The 24,717-nt window shown below is 39.3% G+C and overlaps 1 long non-coding RNA gene across 2 annotated transcripts in view; it reads right to left on the reverse strand.

Moving 5' to 3' along the window:
* LOC150065771 (uncharacterized) overlaps nucleotides 1-23,879 on the reverse strand; it is a 122,615-nt gene extending 98,736 nt beyond the window's left edge. For both annotated transcript variants that reach the window (XR_016534804.1, XR_016534803.1), the window contains exon 1: nucleotides 23,716-23,879. This is a non-coding gene — a long non-coding RNA (uncharacterized LOC150065771). The remainder of the gene's footprint in view (nucleotides 1-23,715) is intronic.
* Between the last annotated feature and the right edge of the window lie 838 nt (nucleotides 23,880-24,717).

Here is a 24,717-nt window from a genome sequence, read left to right on the forward strand (position 1 = left end):
TTGCCTATTAATCAGAACCCAGTTTTAGAAGCAGCATTGTCCCAGAACGGCCAGAAATGCACAGCTCTTAACTCTAGTTCCTACTGCTAACAGGAATTTAGATACTGCTATACAGGGAGTAACCATAGGAAACAAATACCTTGGTTGGAGGTGTCGTAAAGCAACAGAGGGTCTGCATGAGGTCCTGAGTTCAAAACTCAGTACCACCCAAAAGAAATGAAAATATCTTCTGACTAATGGGGGCAAGCATTTCAAGAATCATCCAGACCAAAGAAGCATTTGAACCTTTTCAATTCCTACAGCTTCAGCAACTATTTTAGATAGTATTTTGTTTCTAGAGCAATTAATATTATATAACATTCTAGCCCTTCTATAGTTCACAGGTAGAATAAGATGACCCTTCAGAGGCCAGTAAATGTAATGAAATTATATAGTCATAGCAAAAACTATCCTAGACTAAAGCTGGAAACAAGGGAAAAACATTCTGTGAATTCATTTTGTACTATCTAGAATCAAGAAGTAGTTAACCTTGGATATTCTGAGACACAGTGTTCAAGAAAGACCTGCCCAAGAGTGATCCCTCCAGATTCAAGATCTAATCCATCATCTCATGATAATAACAGACAATTAACCCAAGACTCACACCATGAAAAAGTGGGAAGGAGGGCCGGGAGTTTGGCCTACTGGTAAAGTGCTTGCCTAGCATGCACGAAGACCCGGGTTCAATTCCTCAGTACCCCACATATATAGCAAAAAGCCGGGAGTGGTGCTAAGGCTCAAGTGGTAGAATGCTAGTTTTGAGAAAGTCCAAGGACAGTGCTCAAGCCCTGAGCTCAAGCCCAGGACTGGCAAAAAAAAAAAAAAAGAAAAGGTGGGAAGGAACCTGAGGTGATCGAGCTTAGTAAACTTACTCCTTAACCTAGGTTGACTCACTGTTTTATAAAATCCCAAGCTGAGTCATTTCAGTTATAAGCCAAGAAAGCAGCTGGCTATGGGCTGGCTATCATAGGGCAGAGAACGGCAGCCCCAAATGGGCATGAACAAGTCCTAGTCCTATTTCAAGTAGACCCCAAGCTAAAACCAGCTCAGAATCTTCATTCACAAGCTTGCCCTATGCATAGAAAATGTCAGTAATTTGTTGCGAGTTACATATAAAAAAGAGGGAAAGTGCTAAACGTGTTAAATACTTTATCAGAATAGGAAATTTGGACATTTAACTTAGTCCTAAAATCTCAGGAATCACTTATTTGCCAGGCCAGCAAGAACAAAGCACCACCTGGCTGGACATGGGCAGAAGGGCAGCAGGTATATCTTGAGTAAAAGATGAAAACAAAGCCCTAAATTTAGAGCTCAGATAATAAATCCTCACCAGACTTCTGTTACTAGAGAAGGGGATAAACAATGGGGAATCTCTTCACTTGCCAACTGCCATGCAAAATTCACAGAAACTTAAGATCTGAAACAAAAAGCATTTCAAGAGGCTTCACAAAAGGTAGAATCTCACAAGGTGGATGTTTAATAAGAATGCATTGAACAAAACAGGATAAAGGAGGAAAACATTTAAAAATGAAGAATTGGGCGCTGGTGACACACGCCTGTAATCCCAGCCTACTTAGGAGGCTGAGATCTGAGGACTGAGGTTCCAAGCCAGTCCAGGAAGAAAATTCCCCATGAGACTCTTATTTCCAACTAACTACTCCAAAACCAGAAGTGGTGCTGTGGCTCAAGTGGTAGAACACTAGCCTTGAGCACAAAGATGCTCAAGGACAGTGCCCAGGCCCAGAGTACAAACCCCATAACCAACAACAAAAAAAAAAAAATGAAAAGGAGGAGGAGGAAGAAGAAGAAAGGGGGAGCCTGACATGCTTAAATGAGAGCAAGGAACACTCAAAGTAGAGGTTCTAGGAAGATTCAAAGTAGAGGTTCATGTCTGGGTTCTTTAAATGGGAGACTTTATCATCTTGAACACTCATCTAGACACAGGGTCAAGATTACCTAGCACAGCTAATTATTTCACTGTGTCTAAGCAGGTTCAGAATAGGCCTGTTAACTTATCCATGACTTAAATGGCTCTTCTCTTATTTTAAACTGGAGACAGGGAATTTGAGGTGAGCGTATTATTTAAAACATGTAGACAATATGTAACCTTTAGGACATCCATTTGCTAGACATGTTCCTTTATTTGCAGTCTCTAATTCCAAGTGGCCAAAACACTAGAATGAATGAGGAACCTGAGAGAGCTCAAGGACAAGAGTTGGGAGGAATGGGTGCTAGGTACTAGAAGTCATACTCTGTATGGACCTCTCAGAACCAAACTCTACTGGGACATACCCATAAGAAGGTAAAAGAGGAACACAGAGATAATGACTCAGAAACTGAGCTCCTCATACCTCTCATATCCGGGTCCTCATACCCCCTTTTCAGGCCTGGCAGCAGCTCAGCCTTTGGATAGCCTCCAGACCTTCATTACTATTATTATAGGAAACTCCCTAATCCCTTTGCTATAAGTCAAATGGCTTCCTGTCACTTGTAACTAAAGAATTTTGACTAATATAGCATAAGAACATTATAAAGATTGCCAAGTTCTTCTCTAGAAAGCTCATGGATTAATTTACCCAACAACAGAAGCTGGTTTTTCCTCACTCTTATAAACTCTATATAATTCCATTCTTTCAAATTAAAATCCCCCTTCTATTCAAATGGGTGGTGAACTCAGAAATAATTTTTGGGTATTGTAGCCTTGCCACAGAAATACTGAACAATGGATAGCAGGAAGAGAACAGAGGATCCATTGATATAAACTTGGGTTATTTTCCATTGGGAATATGATGAGATAATTTGTGGCTAAATGTGGACTAGTAAGATCTTGCTAAGCAAAGGGATCTTTGAATGGTTGTCAGAGGGTGGGTGACTGCGCCAAGGTCAGAGGAATGAAACATTGTGGAAACCCTTTGGCTCTCAAAAAACTTTCCAGCCCAGAAGGATTTCTCTTCTTATGATGTGGGCCAGTGCTCAAAGCTGGTCAATCAAACAGGATATCTAAACAGCCATACCATAGTAATTATAAATTTACACAATAGGCTGAGTCATAAGTATTATAAAGAAATAATAATTTAGCAGCTAATAATAAAGATAAATGGCAGTCTACGATAACATGCATAGTCAAAAATAAAAATGACAAATAAATTTATTCTAGATAACACTGGTTAAAAATGCTTTATAGAGGCTGAGAGTTTGGCCTAGTGGTATAGAGTGCATGCCTACCATGCACAAAGACCCGGGTTCAATTCCTCAGTACCACATACATAGAAAAATGCTGGAAGTGGTGCTGTGGCTCAAGTGGTAGAGCTCTAGCCTTGAGAAAAGTCCAAGGACAATGCTCAGGCCCTGAGTTCAAGGCCCAGGACTGGCAAATCAAAATGGATAGCATTGCCCAGGTAGTGGTAGTCACAACTGTAATCCTGCTACTCAGGAGGCTATGATCTGAGGATCAGGGTTTGCAGCCAGCCTGGGTAGGAAAGTCCATGAGATGCTTATCTCGAATTAACCATCAAAAAAGCACAAGTCCAGCTCTGGATCAAAGTAGTAGATTTTGCTACCTTTAAGCAAATAAGCTCAGGGTCAGCACCCAGGTCCTTTGTTCAAGCCTCATGACTGACGTTCTCTCCCCTAAAAGGGTAGCATACTTTCTCTTCATCTCATCCTTGCAAAGTCAAGTCCCACACAATTGTATCCGACTAACAGAACTCAAATCACACCATATTCACTAGTTACACAAGTATGTGGGAAGTACATATTTTAATTTCAGTCTGGGCAGTGCAAGGGAGGGCATATGGCGACAGAGAATAAGTGGTGGGCAGACCACCCAAAATAACCCTCAAACAATTCACATAGAAACATCCCAGTGGTAAAGTATAACAAAATAGTCTATCTCCTACAGATCTAAAGTTATTGATCTGAATTGCTGAGTCCTTACTGGTACATTATATATACTGTCATGTACCTATTAAAATGGTTAGAGGATACTAATAATTCGGAAAGATTGTTCAAGTCATCAAATTTTTAGAGTAAAATTATATAGTATGAAATTGGATAAGGAACGGGGGAAAACAAGATGAGGAGTGGGGGAGGGGGGAAGGGAAATGGGGACCAAGACATGTGAAAGGGTATCAAGGTATGGGAATTAATGCACCATTTATCTGGCAAATATCATGTAACCCTTCTATTAATTACAATAAAAATATATAAAAAATAAAAATAAAATAAAAAATGCTGGAGTAAAAAATATATATATAGTATGAAAAATGTAATCCCATTTTGTAAATTATTTCTGTAAGTTATATGCAGTGTTCACTAACATATCTTATTCATATTTAACATACTAAATATATTCAATATATTCTTGACATATAACAAAACACATATCTATGTAGAAGGACAAGGGAAAAAGTTATGTGTCAAATTGATTTTCATGACTATTTCAGAACAATGGGCTCATAGGTGTAGTTCATTTCTATTTTTTTCCTGCTTATAATTTTATGGATGAAATGGCAGTACTGGGACTTGAACTCAAAGCCTTCTGCTCCTGCTTATTTTGCTTGCTCGGCTGGTGCTCTACCATTTGAGCCCTACCTCCAGCCCTGCTTTTTGCTGGTTATTTGAGGAATACATTCTCATGGATTTTTCTGCCCTGATTGGTTTTAAAATATTATCCTTTTAAGTCCCAGCTTCCTGAGTAGGTGAGAATATAGGCAGTAACCACCAGTGCTGACCTCACTTATAATTTTTAAGTAGATATACAGTAGCAGAGTATGTCTTCTACTATAAAAGAAAGTTATTTTAAAAGAAAACGAAGGAAGAATAACGAGCAAATATAAGTTTTTGTTTGTGTTCTAGTACTGAGATTTGAACTTTGGGCCTGAGAACTGTCTCAACTTTTTCTCTCAAGGCTCACATTATTCTACCACTTGAGCTATACTTTCACTTCTGGCTTTTTAGTGTTCAACTGTAATAGATTTTTTTTCTTGCCAGTCCTGGGGCTTGAACTCAGAGCCTGAACACTGTCCTTGGGCTTTTCTTTTTTCCTCAAGGCTAATGGTCTGCCACTTGACCCATAGCACCACTTCCAGGTTTTTCTCTATGTACGTGGTACCAAGGAATTGAATCTGGGTCTTCCTGCATGCTAGGCAAGCACTCTACCACTAGGCCAAACTCCCAGCCCTCAACTGTAGTAGAGAGTCTCAAGGACTTCACTGCCCAGGCCGGCAATGAACCACTATTCATCTTGAAGCAACATAATGTACCACAGACAGTTTTGTAAGTCCTAAATGATTTGCTAACATTTGAATGAAAAGTTAGTGTTTACTGGGAACTTGATATTTGAGATGCTATCCTCAGCATTTTAAGTGTATTAGTACTTTTGTTTTCTATGAACATCCCAAGAAATAGATACTATTTTCACTCTAAGGAAATGATGGCACATAAAAAGTTAATTGACTTATCTAATGTCACACAACTAATAATTGTGAAACTCAAGCTCTCATGTTCAATAATGAAGAGTTATTGATATTAATATCATTCACATTAGCTAACATTTTTGATGGTAACCATAGAGTGCAATACTATAAAATTCGATTACTTTTCCTATTTTTACAGACTTGTGCAATAATCATCACAATCAATTTTGGAACATTTTCATATCCCTAAAAGGAAGTCTCACTCCTGTCTGTGGGATTATCTCCCCTTCTAGGTACCATGTAAATAAACACCTTGTGTAATTTCATTATACTTGCAACAGCTGTGTAGGACAGCAGCTAATATCTCCACTATGTAGATGAGGAAACCAAAGTAAAAAGAGCTGAAAGAATTTGTCTAAGAGTAGAATTGGAATTTCAATGTAGGCAATCTACCATCAGAACATAATCTTTAAATGAATGCCATGCCTTTTCCATATGTTATCATAAAAATGAAAAAGTATGACTAAGTAACAATTAATTTTAGAATGTAAGGATGGTTCAATTTCAAGAACTCTAGTAATGTTCTATGTCATATTAATCATTATCACTTTAAAAGTCATATGGCAGAAGGCATTTAATTGTGTTGCTATTTCTAAGAGGACAGCAATGATGGATAAAAGCCCCTCTTAGTAAATGAGAATGAAAGAACCTTTGCCACATGTCAAGTAGCTCTAATACCTAAGAGTGATACAAAGAAGACACAGCTTAAACTACTGTAACTTTAGCCAATACAATAAGTCAACTAAAATGAAAGATGCTTCTCTTAGAAAAGAAAATATATAATAATGATTTCTTAGATTATACAAACAGAAAATCAACTTAAATCATTTTTGATAATATTGATTTCAAAATCCAAGAAACAAAGTCTCTAAGAAAAAAAATCAAGAACATAAATACATGTAGATATAAATGCCTATGAGGGCAGATGGGAGTGGGAGGTTGGAGCTGAAATCTGTCTTTCAGGCTTGAATGGGCCCCATAAACTGGAAATTGTTAAGTCCTGCTTCATCTCCCAAAAATGCCGACCAGTTAAAATTCTTGACATTCTTTCCCTATGCCTATTTTGCCTGGGGGGGAATATGTTTGAAACCACATGTTGGACTCATAGTTTATTTTTATATGTCAGTATTTTAACTAGAAGGAAGAAAGGATTTTTCATAGATCTTTTAGGTTATGGTGATTTGACATTTATTAGTTACAGAATTTATCATCCATGCAGAGAGGGGGAAAACTTTTATAAGAAAGTAGAAAAGCTCAGAGCCAGTGTTTTATATTCTCCTTTTTCTTGATATGCTACTCCAAACATCCGGTAGTGTGGAATAAGCAAAAGGATCTCAGAAGCCTTTGAAGCCTGTGTGGCTTCGAGGAAATTACAGAGTGACAACTCTCAGAGAGCATCTTGTGGATTGCTGAGGTCACCAGGGACCAGGCAGAAGGGAATCCTCAGTTTTGCAAGAGCCCAAGTGAAACTGTAAGCCCTGTTCCACTAGGGCTTACTCTTGTATGATAGAGAGTTGACTTAATGAACTTACCAGATAAGTTTTGATAAATCATCCACTTGTGCATCTTTACTCTCCCTTCTTGTATAGAGGCTTTGGTGGTTAAGATTTCATCTGGCAGATTAATTTATCCTTTGAAGCAGGCCAACATCTGGAATGTGCCAGATAAAACCTCATTTGAAGTCAGAACCTGTCATCTAAGACCCAAATTAACCACCTAATATCTGTGTTCTTAAAATCCAACCTCTTGTATCTAGGATCCGTCTCCAGATTCATTTATTTGAGTTTAAAAATCACTCACTCAGCCAAATGCAATATCTCACAATTGTAATCCTAGCTACATAGAAAGCTGAGATTTGAGGATCACAGTTTCAAGCCAGCCTGGGCAAGAAAGGCTGTGAGACTCTTATTTTCAAGTAACCACCGAAAAGCAAGAAGTAGAGTTTTAATTACCTAAGTGGTACGGCACTAACCTTGAATAGAAAAAGCTAAGGGAGGGCCAGGAGTTTGGCCTAGTGGTAGAGTGCTTGCCTAGCATGCACGAAGAGCCAGGTTCAATTCCTCAGTACCACATACATACAAAAAAGCCGGAAATGGTGCTGAGGCTCAAGTGGTAGAGTTCTAGCCTTGAGAAAGTCCAAGGACAGTGCTCAGGCCCTGAGCTTAAGTCCAGGACTGGCAAAAAAAAAAAAAAGAGAAAGAAAGAAAAAGCTAAGAGAGTTCCAGCACTACTAGTAGTACTTGCGCCAACAATAATAAAAAAAAATCATTCTCCCTGTGTAGCCTCATTCATATTCACAGATTTATGTCCCAGACATTATCCTGAGACTCAAAGCTACATAGTGGGCATCTCCACCCGAACAAAAGCCATATAGTTATAAGCATAACTGGGTCCAAGGTGAAATAACCTCCCCCTTTAACGTTCAGACTGCCTACATCATAAAACTAATTTCTCAGATGCTTCTAGTCTATGAATGACACTTTAAATAACAAATCCAAGAAGCAAGGATTCTTTTCATAACCTCTACAACTAGATCAAGGCCCATGGATTCTATCTTATTTGTAAATCATTTATTCCTCATCATCCCCTTCACTGTCTGAATTCCAGATTGCACAAACTCTTTCTTCTCTAGTCTCTCCATTCTATTTATCCCACCCCACCTTTCTTGGTGATACTATTTTTTAATTACATAGTCCTCTTACAGAGGTATTTCATCAATGGCAAATCTGAGACTTTCCATGTCTCTAATGTACTTAAGCTCTTAGTGCCCACGGCTTATCATGATCTGACTCATCCTGACTTAGTGGTACTTTCATCTTCAATCACTTTCCAACATCCCTTGTACTTCATTACCACTCCTCTGCTCTCAAACACCTCATGCTGTTACATGTACCTGCCCTCCTACTCTCTGTTCATTGTGTTGGAATGCTATTCTATTCTGAACCCAAGGCTTCCTCCTTTCTCATCCTTCTGGGATCTATCTGTCCCTTTCACAAGAACTTTTGCAAAGTCCTCATCCTGATCAAAGTATACTTCTTGCACTGAACTTCGAGACTTGCCTTGGCTCTTACTTTGACCATCTGGATAAAAGCAGGGATGGTAATGTGTCAGTTGCAAACCCCTCTAAACAAGTTTCTATCATCATTAGAAGAACATTATAGACAAATCAAAAGAAACACCTTGAATAGAATTTCTCCCATGAGCTGACCTGGGTCTAGCTTTGACCAGCTAAGCCTCGAGGACCCTCAGCGATATGAAGATTCATAAAATATCTACCTCTATCTATACATAGATTGCTAAATGCTCACTGTTACATGAACTTGAATTTTGTGTTTATTATTTGGTCTACAGCAACAACAGATTAACTGATATGTCTACTATAGTGTATTTGTTCTGCCTTTCTCCTATAACTTTCTTACAGGCTGCTGTCTAGCTCCTCTCCAAGACAAGTTAGGAAGCAAAGCTGGCAACTTGAAAAGCTGCCATTATTATTGTACACTGGCATGATTCAAGCTGAAGACTGAACTTCAATTTCTCAGCCACCCTGCCAAGCATTACTCCCTTCCCAATAGATGATTTGAGCCCTTTTCTTTAAGTTGTTAATTCTCTAACTAAAACTATTTTTAGACTTAAACTTATTATCATTTTACATATTTTGCAAGACAAGTATCTACATATTCTTTGTTTACAGACACATCAACCATGGAAGATACTGCTGATTTTCTAACACAATTAAACAGTTTTAATCTTAGCTATTCAAGGACCGTTGAAATATGGAGGACTTTGGGCATTTTTACAAGTAAAAAGAATTTGATTTTCTCAATATTTGTGTCTTCATTTTTCTTTGCTCTGAGCAAAGGTTGTGCAATTCAGTTTCGTGGCAAGTTCAGTATTCCAAAAACTGGTATGCAAAATGATGGTAAGTCAAGGATTTGTTGAAAACAGAAGACATCTGACAGCACTGTCTTGGGAAGATGCTAAACTTAAAAGATTGCTCATGGTCCAAGCACATTGCAAATCCACAAGAACAGGCAGCAGAGAATCTTTGTATGAATCCAGAGAAAGGTAACTTTGGTTCCCCCAAAAGAAAGTATTGTTGCAGTTGTTACAAAGCCATGCACCCTATGGGTAGATGAGAAGCAGCCATATCTATACTGCCAAAATTTTCACATGGCAATATGGAAATGCCGTATTTAACTCTTCCATGTTAATGAATTCATGACAAGCTTTATGCTGGTTATATACACACATTACAAATGACAATTGTGATCATGATTTATCTACTCAGGACGAATTATATCATGTTAAATGGGAGAAAAACAGGAAGCAAAATTGCTTATATGACATGCCATATTCCTACAAAAGAGATGAACAGAAAAGATGCATCAAAAGTAGTAATTAGGTAAATGAAATTAGGAGCTACTTTTTAAAGGCTTCTATTTTTCAAAAGATCTCATGTGTAAAGATAACTTTATGATGAAAATTACCATCTTACATTGGTATACACATAGAAGCTGGGCATAGAAAATGGAAGTTTTCCTAGAGAGCAATGCGCCAGCACTACACAGTGAGAGAACTTCACAGGACAATCCACACAGAGCTCGCTGTGAGAAGGCCCAACGCCCCTTCTAGGCAATTGGTGTGTCCTCTCCAGACCAGATGGAGAGAAATAAACCATTCTCTGCTCTACATTTCTAGACCCTGCCCAGACTATACTCCTCATTCATCATAATTGAGAATGGTTCCTGAAAGTCACATTAAAAACACACATACACAGTTTTTGTTTTAAACAGGAAATAGATTTAGTCTTAAACATATAACCCTGTAAACAACAATAAGTCGTACCCAACTCAAAACCCTTATCTTCCTTCTAAGTTACTAGGAAATGAACATCATACCTACCCCTACTACTCTTTCATCCTCTATTTTTCCAACCCCTCAGGTCTTCGTTTGCCCTTCCATGATTTCCAAGAGTCAGTAAGGCAGAGAGAGATGTGCCACAGAGGGTTGGGGGAAGGAAAGCCAAGTTGGAGGAGGAAGGTCATGGGAGAAGGAAGACACTGAAATGATATTAACAAATTAAATTTTTTTCAATTATGTCCCTGTGACCCTCTGGTCAAAATTACAACTCATCCCACACAAATACATATACACCTAAGAAAATTCTTATAGGTGGGGTTCCCAGAAACAATATTTACAGTCTAACTTCTCTGTTTTACTGGGAATACTTTTACCTTTTTAATTGTGTTTCTGAGTATTTTCCAAATGGGCAGCCACAGTGCCTCCTTGCTAAATGGAAGATGAGGGGTGAACAAACTCTTAGGAAGCAATTCAATATTTATCCTGCTATCAATGCTGGAGGTACTAGTTTTATTAAAATGGAGGTTATAAGTCTTCCTGGTTGCAAACTACCACTAGATGTCCCTCTTTCCCTCAACCTAAACCAAGGGCCTTCACCCTATCTAAGGGTCTGGCAGCAGTTGGTCAAAATAACACTTGAGTGGGCAGAGCCTCTGCTTAGCAAATGAAAAGTGCAAATCTGAGACAGAAGTTGGCTGACCAGGAAAAGTCTATAGTCACCCAGCTGATTTTTAAGAGTAGCTGTGTGCCTGTACATTCCACTCCAGCACTAAATTCCTGCTTTCATGAACAAAAAACTCTAATGCTGAAAAAAAAATTGGTGCCAGTTTTAGGGCTTGGGCACTGTCACTGAGATTTCATGCTCAAAGCTGGCACTCTATCACTTGAGCCACCACTTCACTTCAACCTTTTTTGGTGGTTAATTTTTTTTTTTTTTGCCAGTCTTGGGCTTGAGCTCAGGGCCTGAGCACTGTCCTTGGACTTTCGCAAGGCTAGAGCTCTACCACTTGAGCCTCAGCACCACTTCCGACTTTTTTCTATGTATGTGGTACCGAGGAATCGAACCCGGGTCTTCATGCATGCTAGGCAAGCACTCTACCACTAGGCCAAACTCTCGGCTCCGGTGGTTAATTTTTTGATGTCAGTCTCACAGACTTTTCTGCCTGGGATGGCCTCAAACCATGATCTTTAGAGCTCAACCTGGTGAGTAGCTAGGATTATAGACATAAGCCACAAACATCAGTGTTGAGAAAATTTTTACTATTAATCTTTTTTTTCTTCTGAATTCTGTTTAGCTTCCCAGTAGAACATTTCCTGAATGTAAGTTGACATGGCAGGATTTTATTTTCATTTACTAGCCCCCTGAAAGATGGCCTGAGACAGTATCAACAGAAAGACATATCTTGGACCCTTCACCATCATCAAAAATGATTACAAATTACCTCATGAGACCTAATTGCTTTTTGTGCTGGTTGAAGGCAATGAGGGTTTCTTTTCATTAGAAGATTGAGTCTCTGATCATTTCTGTCAGGAGCGCTGAGACTCTCCTACACATGAATTTGACTTCCTTTATACCTTTCTGTGGCACATACTAACCACACCATATACTGTCACACTTCAAGCTTTTAGAAGCAATTCACTAAAGCAAAATGTGTCTAAAGCCTGCTCAACTGCTCCCATGGGAGCCATAAAGTCCCTGCATAATGTTAATAGCAGGGAAGGGGGGGGCAGCAGAAATTTAACTCTAGTAAAGACAGGAAAAAGTGAGCTGATCAAGGTAGGTCAGATTCCGAATTCCTCTCATGGTAACTCACTGCAAAAGACTTTTTTTGGCAGTCCCAAGCCTTGATCTCAGGGCCTGTGGACTGTACTTGGGCTTTCTCAAGGCTATCGCTCTACCACTTGAGCCACAGCACCACGTCTGGCTTTTTCAATGCATGTGGTACTAAGGAAATGAATCCAGGTCTTCATGCATACTAGGCAAGCACTCTTACCAGTAGACTAAACTCTGGCCTGCAAAAGTTTTTTCGATGGGTGAATTATTTGTGGGAAAATAGTGAAATGTTTTATACTATCACCATTACTAAATTTGAGCCATAATGAAGGCAATTAACCATAGAAGAGCTAGCTCAGAACAATCCTGAAACCAAACAATCAAGCTACATGCAAAAATGTAAGTATAGTTTCTATAATTTTTTGCTTTTTATCATTTCTTCCAAGTTTTACAAGGTTTCAATAAAAAAAGGAAATCACATGAAGAGTGGATATTTATCTCTGAAGTCTAGAGAGTCCAAGGAGACAGATCTAGAGTTGCCTATAAAGCAAAGAAAAGATATAGAGAATGTGCAACAGTATATCCATGAAGAATTTGGACTGAGGACATCCCATAATCTACATGAACGTTGTAGACCAACTCAGAGCAGCTGTGAAGTTCAGCAGTGTCTTGTGTTAATCAGTGTAGAAGATCACCATCCAAGAAGTTGCCCAATACGGGGACAACTCAGCAGTAAAAAGCTCTACTAACTTGAAAAGCAGAAGCTTCTGAAAAAAAAATGTCAGAGGTGACAGGTTCAGAGTAAGGGACTTTCATTAAAGAGTACTGTTAGCCATACCTCATACCTGTAATGGTATATACTAGGAGGGAAGGCTGAGTTTGAAAGGACTAAAGCTCAAAACCACTCTAGGCAAAAAGCTCACAGGGTACTCATCTCAATCAATAAAAAGCTGGGTATATGCCTACCATTCCTGCTACATAAGAATTTTAAATAGAAGGATTATAGCCCAGGCTACGAGAAGACATTTTTTCAAAAACAAAAATGAAAAAGGGCTGGGGTGTGACTCAAGTAAGAAAGTACCTTCAGCAAGCTTCTGAATCTGAACTCTAGTATCACCACCATAAAGAAACAGAAGAAGAAGGAGGGGGAGAAGAAGGAAGACGAGGAGAAAGGAAAAAAAGGGAGGAAGGGAAAGGGAGCAGAAAAGTGTTGCTAAGTGTGGTGACACAGGCCTATAATCCTAGTACTTAAGAGGTTGAGATAGGAGAATCAAAGTGTTTTGAGCTAATTTAGGCTATAGAAACTTGTTACAAAAACAAAACTCAAACACTAACTAGAGCTGGATCAGAAATCCTCTCAGTCTTCAAAGAACTGGCAAAAGCAACCCTTGCAAGAAAACCATTGTTTGAGAGCTTGACATACAGACAACTCCATTGCCAGGTTGTGTCCATGAAAGCCATGGATGCTATTTCTCTTGTGGTTATTGTTTTAATGATGTTTTCACTTGCACAGTGTCTTCATATTGTCAACTAGTAGGACAGAACTATGTGGCTACAAGACTTCTCAAGTTTCTCTCAAGTTGCTACTTGGCCCTCTTTGTCACCCATTACAGAAGTTGGTCAGACTTAGCCACACAGAGCGTACCAAAAAGTGACATATGCCATTGCTGAAGGGCTTAGATCTGTCCTAATATAGATCAAGCTCTCCATTCCTGGTTTTTATTAAAAGTTCATCAAGAGTATCTTGAAACAAAGAGGATCCTTAGCTTAGTGTCAAAGCTGCTTCTCTCAGAGAAACACTTAAGAGCAAACAATGGGAAAAATATTTTTTAAAAGTCACAATGTGTATCAAGTGCTATTGGTTCACACTGGTAATGTTAGCTACTCAAGAAAGTGAGATCTGAGAATCAAGGTTTGGAGCTAGCCTGAGCAGAAAAGTCATGAGAAATTTGTTTCCAATTAGTCAGCAAAAAGCCAAAAGTATAGATGTGGCTCAAGTGGAACTGTGGCTTAAGTTGGAAGAGTGCCAGCTTTAAGCAAAAAAGCTAAGGGAGAGCCAGAGGCCCTAAATTCAAGTCCTAGTACTGGTGCACTCACATGAGAACGTGTGGCTCTGCACACACACATACACACAAACATACACACAAATATAAACCATAATGTGTATTTTAGTGTAATTTTGCAGACTGTAAGGATGTATGAAACTAGCATAGGCTGCTATAGGGAAGGAGCCATGAACAAGAATAACTTCTTTAAAAAATTGGATTAGAGCCAGGTGTGGTGGCTCACTCCTGTAATCCTAGCTACTCAGGAGGCTATCTGAGAATTGAGGTTCGAAGCCAGCCTGGCCACTAACCACTAGAAAACTGGAAGTGAAACTGTGGCTCAATGAATAAGGGCAATATCCTTGAGCTGAAATGCTCAGGGACAATGCCTGAGCCCATAGTTCAAGCCCCGTGACTGACAAAAAAAATTGTTTAAAATATTAAAAAATAAAAAGACTTATAATAACAGAATGAATGTTAGACTAGCAAAAAAAAACATCAGAATAGAACAGCACCATAGAAATTCATTAGCCTTTCTAAGAACTGTTACTTTTTTGTCTGGCTTGTATCCAGGATCAAGATATTAAACAAGAAGGTAAATTTATGGTCTCCTGAAGTTTCTATTCAATTGGAAAATACTACAGAATCCAGAGGATGAAAAGGCAATTAAGGTAAATGATAAAAAAAATCTGTAATATAAACATGATGGTCCAGTATAAAGATAATCTAGCATCTATAAAATGATGTCCTACATAAGGAGACTATAGAACACATTCAAGAAATAGTAGAAGAAAATTTCTGTGAGCTGACTGAGGTTTGCCTCAGGACTCACAGAGTCCTAAAAAGAACTGATAGTTACAAGATTATAAAATTTAAAACCTTTGGGGCTGGGAGTGTGGCTTAGTGGTAGAGTGTTTGCCTAGCATGCCCAAAGCCCTAGGTTTGATACCTCAGTATCACATACACAGAAAAAGCTGAAGTAGTGTTGTGGCTCAAGTGGTAGAATGCTGACCTTGAGAAAGCCTGAGGGACCATCCCCAGGCCCTGAGTTCAAGCCCCAGGACTGACAAAAAAAAAAGAACCTTTTAACAACAAAAAATTATTAGAAATAGCAAAGGCCACTACTTAATGATACAAGATCTAACTTACTAGGAAGATAATTTTAAATATAGATATACCTAATGAAACAGCCTCAAAATATATGATGCAGACTCTTTCTCCAAGGAAAAAACTATCAAATACAAAATTCAAACAGGTGATCTCAATGTACCTTTCTCTGCTGATAAAAGTAGAGAGCACTGGGAGTTTGGCCTAGTGGTAGAGTGCTTTCCTGGCAGGCATGAAGACCTGGGTTCAATTCCTTGGTCCCACATACATAGAAAAATAGCCAGAAGTAGTGCTGAGGCTCAAGTGCTAGAGTGCTAGCCTTGAGAAAGTCCAAGGACAGTGCTCAGGCCCTGAGCTCAAGACCAGGACTAGCAAAAAAAAAAAGGCAGAGAAAAGCAAAGCCAAGATTCTAAAACATAATAAACATATTTGATCAAATAAAAACAGAATTCTGTACCAGAGACATGGGGAAGCTAGAAAACAAGATGGAGAGCCTTATGTCAGTGTTCCAAAATAAAGATGAAATCCTAGGCTACTATAATATACCAGAGCATTATCCATTTGTGCTCCTGAAACACTTACACTAGAGACAATTGAGCAATATTTACAATTTTCTAAGAAAAATATTATTACTCAAGAACTATAAATCAGCCAAAAATGTTCATGTCAGAGAAAAGAAAAAAAACACATTTTCACACATTCAAAGTATGCTTCATGGATATCATTTATGGAAGCTGAAAAATAATGATTTGGCCTAAAAAGGGGAAAAAATATGAACTTTAAAACAAACAAACAAACGAGTAAATAAGCAATCAACATACACAGCAAAGTACAGTTATCTTTGGGGCCCCTGACAGATGTAGCAAAGGGTCACTGTGCTGTAAGAAACCAGGATCTGAAAATAAATATGCAAAATATTTAATATATGAAAGATTCAGGGGAAATAAGGTCAAAGGGAAGTAAATCTGTGGCAGATTTCTGAAGTTGAAAAACATATATTTTCATTAGTGACAGAAGTTAAAATGTTTTTCAAAAACATTTTTTAAATATATGACTTCCAAGTAACTTGGAAAATATTTCAAGATGGGAAATTAGAACAAAATAAGGATGCATAAAGTAAGAAAAAGAATCAACTACTATTATACAACACCCCAGGAAATGAATGGCAAAGCAAAAAAAATGCTGCTTACTAAATATAATTAGATATATACCTCAAACAGAATAACAGAGTTGGAAACTAAATCAAGAGACTAAGCTGTATGATAGTAGCTCATGCCTGTAATCCTAGCTACTCAGGAGGCTGAGATCTGAGGATCACAGTTTGAACCTAGATTGGGCAAGAAAGTCTATAATATATTTATCTCCTATTAACCATCAGAAAAGTGGATGTGGAGTCGAGGTGCAAAGTAGAAAGCTGGCTTTGAATAAAAGAGCTCAGGGACAGTGCCCAGGCCCTGAGTTCAAGCCCCAGGACTGGCCAAAATGAAAAAGAATAAAAACCCTACAGACTAATAATAGCAGTCTTGGAAATACTAATATTTGGAGAAGTATGAATTCCAACAAATCAACAAAAAATTCTATTGAATGAGAAAATATTCAACAATACAGAAAAAAAAACATTCGGAATGTTTAAGAATGAGACTTTTGTATGAGCTGACCTAAAACCCCAGTCTACCCTTTGTCTGCCTCTCACGTAACTGGGATTACAAGAGTGAGTCTCTGTCTTATTCTTAAATACTGACTAGTGGTGGTCAACTGTGGTCTCAACTACATAGGAGAATCACAGGTAGGTAAGAGAATCACAATCTGAGGCTGTCCTTGAGCAAGAATGTGAGACTCTATCTGAAAACTAAAGTAAAGAGGGTTGGGCATAGGGCTCAAGAAGTATAAAAGCTGCCTAGGAAGCATATAGCCCTAAATTCAAATCCCAGTATAGTCCCCACCCCTAAAGGACAAATAATTAGTGTGCTAACAAATGAACTGACTTCAAATGAACAAAAATTACCACTAACTCTTAAAAAAGAGACACCAAAAAGGTTATATAAAGAACAAATTTATATTTAAAAATCTTTATTCTTATCAACAAGCAAAAAAATAAAAATTAAAAGTGAAGCCAGGTACTGGTGGTTCACGCCTGTAATCCTAGATACTCAGAAAACTGAGATCTGAGGAATGTGGCTCAAAGACAGCACAGACAGAAAAGTCCTTGCCACTCTTATCTTCAATTAACCACCAGAAAACTAGAAGCAGAGCTGTGGCTCAAAGTGGTAGAGTGCTAATCTTGAGCAAGAGTTCAGGGACAGTGCCCAAGCCTTGAGTTGAAGCCCCACCAGTGACAAAACAACAACAACAAATTCCTGAAACTTAAAAGTAGATATAATGCTTATTTGGTTATTTGAAATAGGAAAAGGAAGGGGTGAAAATAAGATGAGGGGTGGGGATGGGAGGAGGAAAATGGGGACCAAGACATAAGAAAGGGTATCAAAGTTTGTGAAGTAATGGACCTTCTATCTGGCGAATATAATGTAACCCTTCTATTAATTATAATAAAAAATATCTGAAAAAGAAAAAAGTAAATATAAACAATACTAAGTATAGCTCAAGTGGTAGGTAGAGTGTTTAGCTAGCAACATAAATCCCTGAGTTCAATAATCACAGAAAAAAGATATAGCCACAAGTGGCTGGGAGTTTGGCCTACTGGTAGAGTGCTTGCCTAGCATGCATGAAGACCCAGGTTCAATCTTCAGTATCACATACATAGAAAAAGCCTGAAGTGGTGCTGTGGCTCAAGTGGTAGAGCTCTAGCTTTGAGAAAGCCCAAGAACAGTGCTCAAGCCCTGAGTTTGATCCCCAAGAATGGCAAAAAAAATACTAATTTGGTTAAAGTCTAAGGATTGGTTATAATAAACAGTATGGAAATCTCTAAGAATCAGAAATCTTAAAGGACATCGAAAGTGAAAAAAATAAAAATTCATTTTAATCAACAATTTCACTTGTACAACTTTATCTTAGGGAAATAATTATGAAACGTAAGATGCTTATCCCACACAAAACAGATTCTATTGAACACAATCAAATATCATGCAGCAACTTAAAACCTGAGATACACCAATCTGTGTCTGCAGGAAGTTATTAGAAATCTATTTTTTTTTAAAAAAGCAGTAACAGAAGCAGAAACAAAAATCTATAAATCTATAAATTGATGGATAGACAGAGATAACCATCAGCAGCAAGTTTGCTTGATGTGGTTAATATTTCTAGTCACATTTAGGAGGCCCCAAAATGTTACTGTCCAGTTTGGGCATGCCTGTAATTTCAGCTCCTTATCACCTTAGAATTATGGTCTAAGATTGGTCCCCAGTGAATCTGTACAATCTTATCCAAAAAATTAATCCATCTATCAACCAATAAATAGAGCTGTGGTTCAAGTGACAGAATCCCAAGCTCTAGTCATTCAGTGGAAGGTGAAAATTAATTTTACTTATACAAGTGAAAATTTCTACTGTAACAGACTGAGGTAAATTTATAGGAAGTGAGTCATTAGGACACTTCATAATGATTATTATTTTTCTCACACTAAAATCTGCTCATTTAATTTGCCAACCTAATTCTATTTGTGAATAAATAAACCCAAAGTCAGACACCAAAAATAACTGCTACCATTTGTAGACAGTAAGGTTATCAGCTGAAAACCTAAGTGTAGGTTAGTAAACAACATTTGCTTCTGTTCCCAGCCAGTGTCCTTCCTTCTTGAAGTCACCACAACTGTCACTTAAACAACTACTTTGTCCTTCTCAGTAACCACTGTTAAATGAAGCCCTGCCCTACCCTGGCCTTTTCCAGCCCAGACTTTGGATGTGACCTAAGACAAACCATAACAGGAGCTAAGTTTAAGCTGGAAGTCAAAGAGACCAACACTTCTGAGAATCTATTTCAGCAAAGACTTTCTGACCAGATTGTTTCTGCTAAAACAAAAGTCTTAGCATTCCTGCTTCCCACTCCACTTCCAAAATAATCTTTAATACTCCATCAATCTCAAAACAAAACAAAAAAGTCTAAAATGTACCTGAAAGACCTTAAACTTGTGAATACATAAAGAAATATATCAAGTATTTGGATATCAATTCCATTTTCAAATTATGCTACTATTAATTTCAGCAAGAGTTTCTTTCTACCTGTAAAGATGACCCTTTCTCCATGCTTGTTCTTTAGTCTCTACTCATTCTGAAGCTTTCTCTTTGAAATCTAAAGAAAGTTTATATTTCTAAATACCATCTATGTATCAGTAAATTTCAAGCTGTGATTTTTTTTTTGTCAGTTGCGGGACTTCAACTCTGGGCCTGGGCACTGTCCCTGAACTCTTCAGCTCAAGGCCACTACCCTACACCTTGAGTCATGGCGCCACTTCCTCAAGCTATGATTTATTTTTTTCAGATATTTTTTATTGTAATTAATAGAAGGGTTACATTATATTCGCCAGATAGAAGGTGCATTAATTCACATACATTGATACCCTTTCTCATGTCTCCCCCCCACCCCCACCCCTCATCTTGTTTCCCCCCCCTTCCCTATCCAATTTCAAATAACCAAATACAAATATATCCAATATATCAGATAACAAAGTGAGATAATGTAACAATATGAGATAACCAAGGGACAGCAAAGAGATGAGAAATAACATAGTACATTAAGGACAACAATCACTCATTATATGGCTTTTGTTTCTATATCCTAGAGGTCCATTCATTTAGTGTCATACTATATGGCCTTATGTATCTAGGTTTTGCTCTATTGCAAATCTCTGCTAGGAGAGCCCAAGGTTTCTACTGATTATGATGAATGAGGGAAACCATTGAGCCTATGTTCCTTTGAGTCTGGCTTACTTCACTTAGTATGATTTTCTCTAAGTCTTTCCATTTCCTAACAAATGGGGCGATGTCATTCTTTCTGACAGCAGCATAGAATTCCATTGTGTAAAAATACCACATCTTGTTGATCCACTCATCAACTGAGAGACATCTGGGTTGGTTCCATATCTTTGCTATGATAAATAGTGTTGCAATGAACATTGTTGTGCTAGTGGATTTAGTATGCCCTTGTTTCTGGACGATTGGGTAAATGCCAAGTAGGGGAATTGCTGGGTCATAGGGGAGTTCTATGTTTAGTCTTTTGAGGCACTGCCATACTCTTTCCATAGTGGTTGAACGAGTTTGCACTCCCACCAACAGTGTAGTAGTGATGCCTCCTGGCCACAACCCCTCCAGCATCTGTTGTTCTTAGTTTTCTTGATCCTGGCCATTCTAACTGGAGTGAGGTGGAATCTTAGAGTTGTTTTTGATTTGTATTTTTTTATGGCCAGAGATGTCAAGCATTTCTTCATGTGTCTATAGGCCATTTTTATTTCTTCTTCAGAGAAGACTCTCTTTAAGTCTTTGGCCCATCTTTTAATGGGATGGTTGTTTCTTTGGAGATTAGTTTTGGAGTGATTCAATTTTTTGAGCTGTTGATATATTTTAGATATGAGGCCTTTGTCCATTGTATGGTTAGTGTTGGTCCTTATTAAAGTTTCAACCTGTGCCAAGGAGGCCTAGCATATCTCCTATTCCTTCTTGTAAAGTTTTCAGTGTGTTAGCTTTTACCTCCAGGTCTTTGATCCATTTGGAGTTAATTCTAGTGCAGGGTGACAAAGGGTCCAAGTTTAGTTTTCTGCAGGTGCTTAACCAGTCTGCCAGCACAACTTGTTGAAGAGGCTGTCTTTCTTCCATTCTATTTTTTTGGCTCCATTGTCAAAGATTACGTGGCCATAGGTCTGTGGTTTAATATCTGGGTCCTCAGTTCTATTCCATTGGTCTTCAGGCCTGTTCTTGTGCCAGTACCAAGCTGTTTTGATAATTATAGCTCTGTAATAGAGTCCAAAGTTTGGTATTGAAATTCTTCCTGCACTGTTCTTTCTGCTAAGAAGTGTTTTTTCTATATGGGGTCTTTTATTATTCCATATGAAATTTTGGATTGCCTCTTCTATTTCTTTAAAGAATGACATTGGGATATCGATGGGTATTATGTTGAATTTGTAGATAGCCCTTGGCTCAAGCTATGATTTCTAACCAATGCTTTTCTTCAAAGTAAAAACCAGCTTCATAGTAGCCTTTCCTATCATCTGCTTCTATAACTGAGCTTCTTTTCTTCTTCTCATCTATGCTCACCCCTAATGTGTTCCTTGGTCTAATCTGCTACCTTTCAAAATGACTGAACTACCTAGGGAGATGTTTTAACCCAAAACAAAAGAACTTTCCTTATCATTTCACTGTACCTGGTACCTGATTTCTGAGCAGTCACTCTTCATGTATATAATACATACACATGTTCACTTCTTTCCATCCAGGCCCCTTGAGAAAGTTAATGTCATCTTTCATCTCAGATACATTAGTGACATCTCACTGTTCTACATTAATTCACTCCAGACCCATCAGTAACATCATCCAACCAGCAAATCTTGTAACCGCCTATCTTTCCATCAACTTCCCAGTCCAGAAGCCCCTGAGGGGCTCATTCCTTATAATAAAGAAAAAATTCTTTAGCATGAATTATAGGGTTCTTCCCTATGTAGCTCCTAACAATTATTCTCATGTCAGCCTCTGTTATCCATGCTGTATATGTACATATAATCTTTCAGACCTTAAGTATAGGTTTTTAAATGTTTATCCGATGAAACATTGTATTCCATCAGCTTTTTTACATGACATGGTTTGCCTAGATCATGTCTACACACTTTTCAGCTATAAACTTTAAAGTCATTTTCTACAATAACCCTTGTTTACAACTCAAATTTGCCCACTTACACTGTCTTCTTCCAATGGCTCTCTACTCTAGAACAAAGGGCTATGAGGATAAAGGCCCAGTCTTTGGGCACTGTCCTTGGGATTTCTCAAGGGTAGAGCTCTACTACTTGAGCCACAGCACCATTCCTGGCTTTTTTTTCTATGTATGTGGTACTGAGGAATCGAACCCAGGTCCTCATGCATTCTAGGCAAGCACTCTACCACTAGGCTAAACTCCAGGCCCCAGGCCCAGTCTTTCTTATCATTCTTTCCTAAATATGTGGAAGATGTTTAACAGGTTATGTGCTTACAAAAAGTTTCACAAGGAAGAAACAAGGAAAGAGGAAAACAGGAAGGAAACTTTTTTGTATGAGTTTTAAAGATTGATTCTCAAGAAACTGGCCCATTTAATCTAGATTCTCAAAGTTGTAGACAAAATTCCTGTTCATGGAAACTATACTACTCTCTCCTTTTCCTCTCTCCCTCCCTCCTTACTTCTTTTCTCTTTCTTCCTCTCTCCCTTTCTTCTTCCTTCCCTCCTTCTTCTCTTCCTCTCTTCCTGATACTGGGGTTTACTCAAGACCTTGCACTGACTACAGAGATATTATACCCCTAGTCCTTTTATTTCTGTTATTTTTCATAGTGTACCAAATTTATGCCCAGGCAAGATTGAACTATGATTTTCGTATTCTTGCTTCCCACTGTAACTGTGGTGATGGGCACATACTACCATACCAGCTTTATGGCTGAGATGATATTTCAGGTACTTTTGGAATAGACTAAAATCTTGAGAAGTTTGACCTGAAATCCTCCTGAACTATGCCTCCAACTAGCTAAGATTACAGGCATGAGTCACCATGCCCTCCCTTATTCTTCCTTTGCTTAGCTAGAAATCTATCAATTTTATTGATCTTCTGAAAGAGCCAGCTTTTGTTTTCATCGACTTTCCCTGTCGATTTCCTACTTTTTGTTTCATTGATGTGTGTTCTTATTTTCATTATGGCATACTCTATTAAGACTAAAATTTTAAATGTATATTTCCTGAACCAGCAAGGCCAAAAAACAGGAAAGACCCTAACATTCATCAAAAGTGAATGTACTAGGGCCAGGCGCTGGTGGCTGATGCCAGTAATTCTAACTACTATGGAGGCTGAGATCAGAGGACTGGGGTTCAAAGTCAGCCTGGGCAAGAAAGACCATGAGACTCTTGTCTCCAACTAAGCACATACAGAATTTAAAAAAACAAAAAGCCAAAGCTGTTGCTCTGGGACCGTGCCCAGATCCTGAGTTCAAGACTCACCACCAGAACAAACCAACCAACCATGACAAAAGTGAGTACTAAGGAAGACTCAAGATGGCTGAGTAGTGGCAGGGGTTAACCCAAGCTGCCTCTGCTCAAACAGAGAAGCAGAGGCTCTAGTACAGAACTCCTCTTCAAGATACCACAGCAAAAGAACCACAAATAATCAGATGTTGGCACCAACCAGAAAAGATACCCAGCACGGCTACCACCCGGTGATTTTTCATCTTTCCTTCTCTTTCTGCCCCGCCACCTTCCCCTTTCCCCTCCCCATCCTCCCCCGGCTCCACCTCACCTGCAGGCCGCGAAGACATCCCTGGGATCCAGAAGCTCAACAGCAGCCACTGCGGAGCTCAGCAGCAGCGCTGTTTACAGCCACCACGCACCTCCATGAGGTAACTCCGGGAGCCCATCGTGCCCGCGCCCGAGTGGAGGGCATGTCGGGACCTCGAAGCCCAGGACTGGTCTGGGCTTGACCTCTTCCGCGGAAGGACTTGCCGGGACTCAACCACGGATGTGGTCTGCTTATCCGGAAGGACTCACCAGGTCTCTGACACTGGCCTGACCTCTTACCCGGAAGGACTTGCCGGGACTCAACCACGGACGTGTCTGCTTATCCGGAAGGGCCCCCCTGGTCTCTCACACTGGCCTGACCTCTTACCCGGAAGGACTTGCCGGGACTCAACCACGGACGTGTCTGCTTATCCGGAAGGACTCACCAGGTCTCTGACACTGGCCTGACCTTTTACCCGGAAGGACACTATCAAGCAGACATAGCAGGAGCTTCTAAAAGCCCACATAGGCATCCCCACGTGGGAAGCTGCCCGCACTCCGCTGGGAGATCTGCACCCAGTCAAGACTGCTTGTGTATCCCCAAGAGGGACGGCGCTGGACACCCACAGCACCAAGGGACTGGGCTCAGCTGGGCCCCAAAGCCTACCTTTGCAATGCCAGTGGGATGTCACCCACCAGCTGCAATGCCGGCGGCGGAGTCTGCATCTAGCCAGACCCCGAAGCCCCGGCATGCACTGCCATGTGAGAAGTCCCAGCCCACAGCCTCAAGAGCCGTCTGGGGTGTCCCTATGTGGGGGTGCCCCTGCCCATAATGCCTGGGGCCTGCACCAATTCGCCCCCCAAAGCCCATCTGTGCTTTGGCTGCATGGGCACCCTCAACTGCAGCACCAAGGACAGAGCAGGAGGTCTACACAGAGCCAGCTCCAGAAACCCCTCTGAACATCCCACTGTATTTTCCCAAGAGTTCAGGAAAGGGGGTAAACAAAAAGCAAAACATTGGCAG

Source organism: Megascapheus bottae, chromosome 3, assembly GCF_031878675.1.
Source record: "Megascapheus bottae isolate mThoBot1 chromosome 3, mThoBot2.hap1, whole genome shotgun sequence".
In the NCBI taxonomy this organism is placed as follows: domain Eukaryota; kingdom Metazoa; phylum Chordata; class Mammalia; order Rodentia; family Geomyidae; genus Megascapheus; species Megascapheus bottae.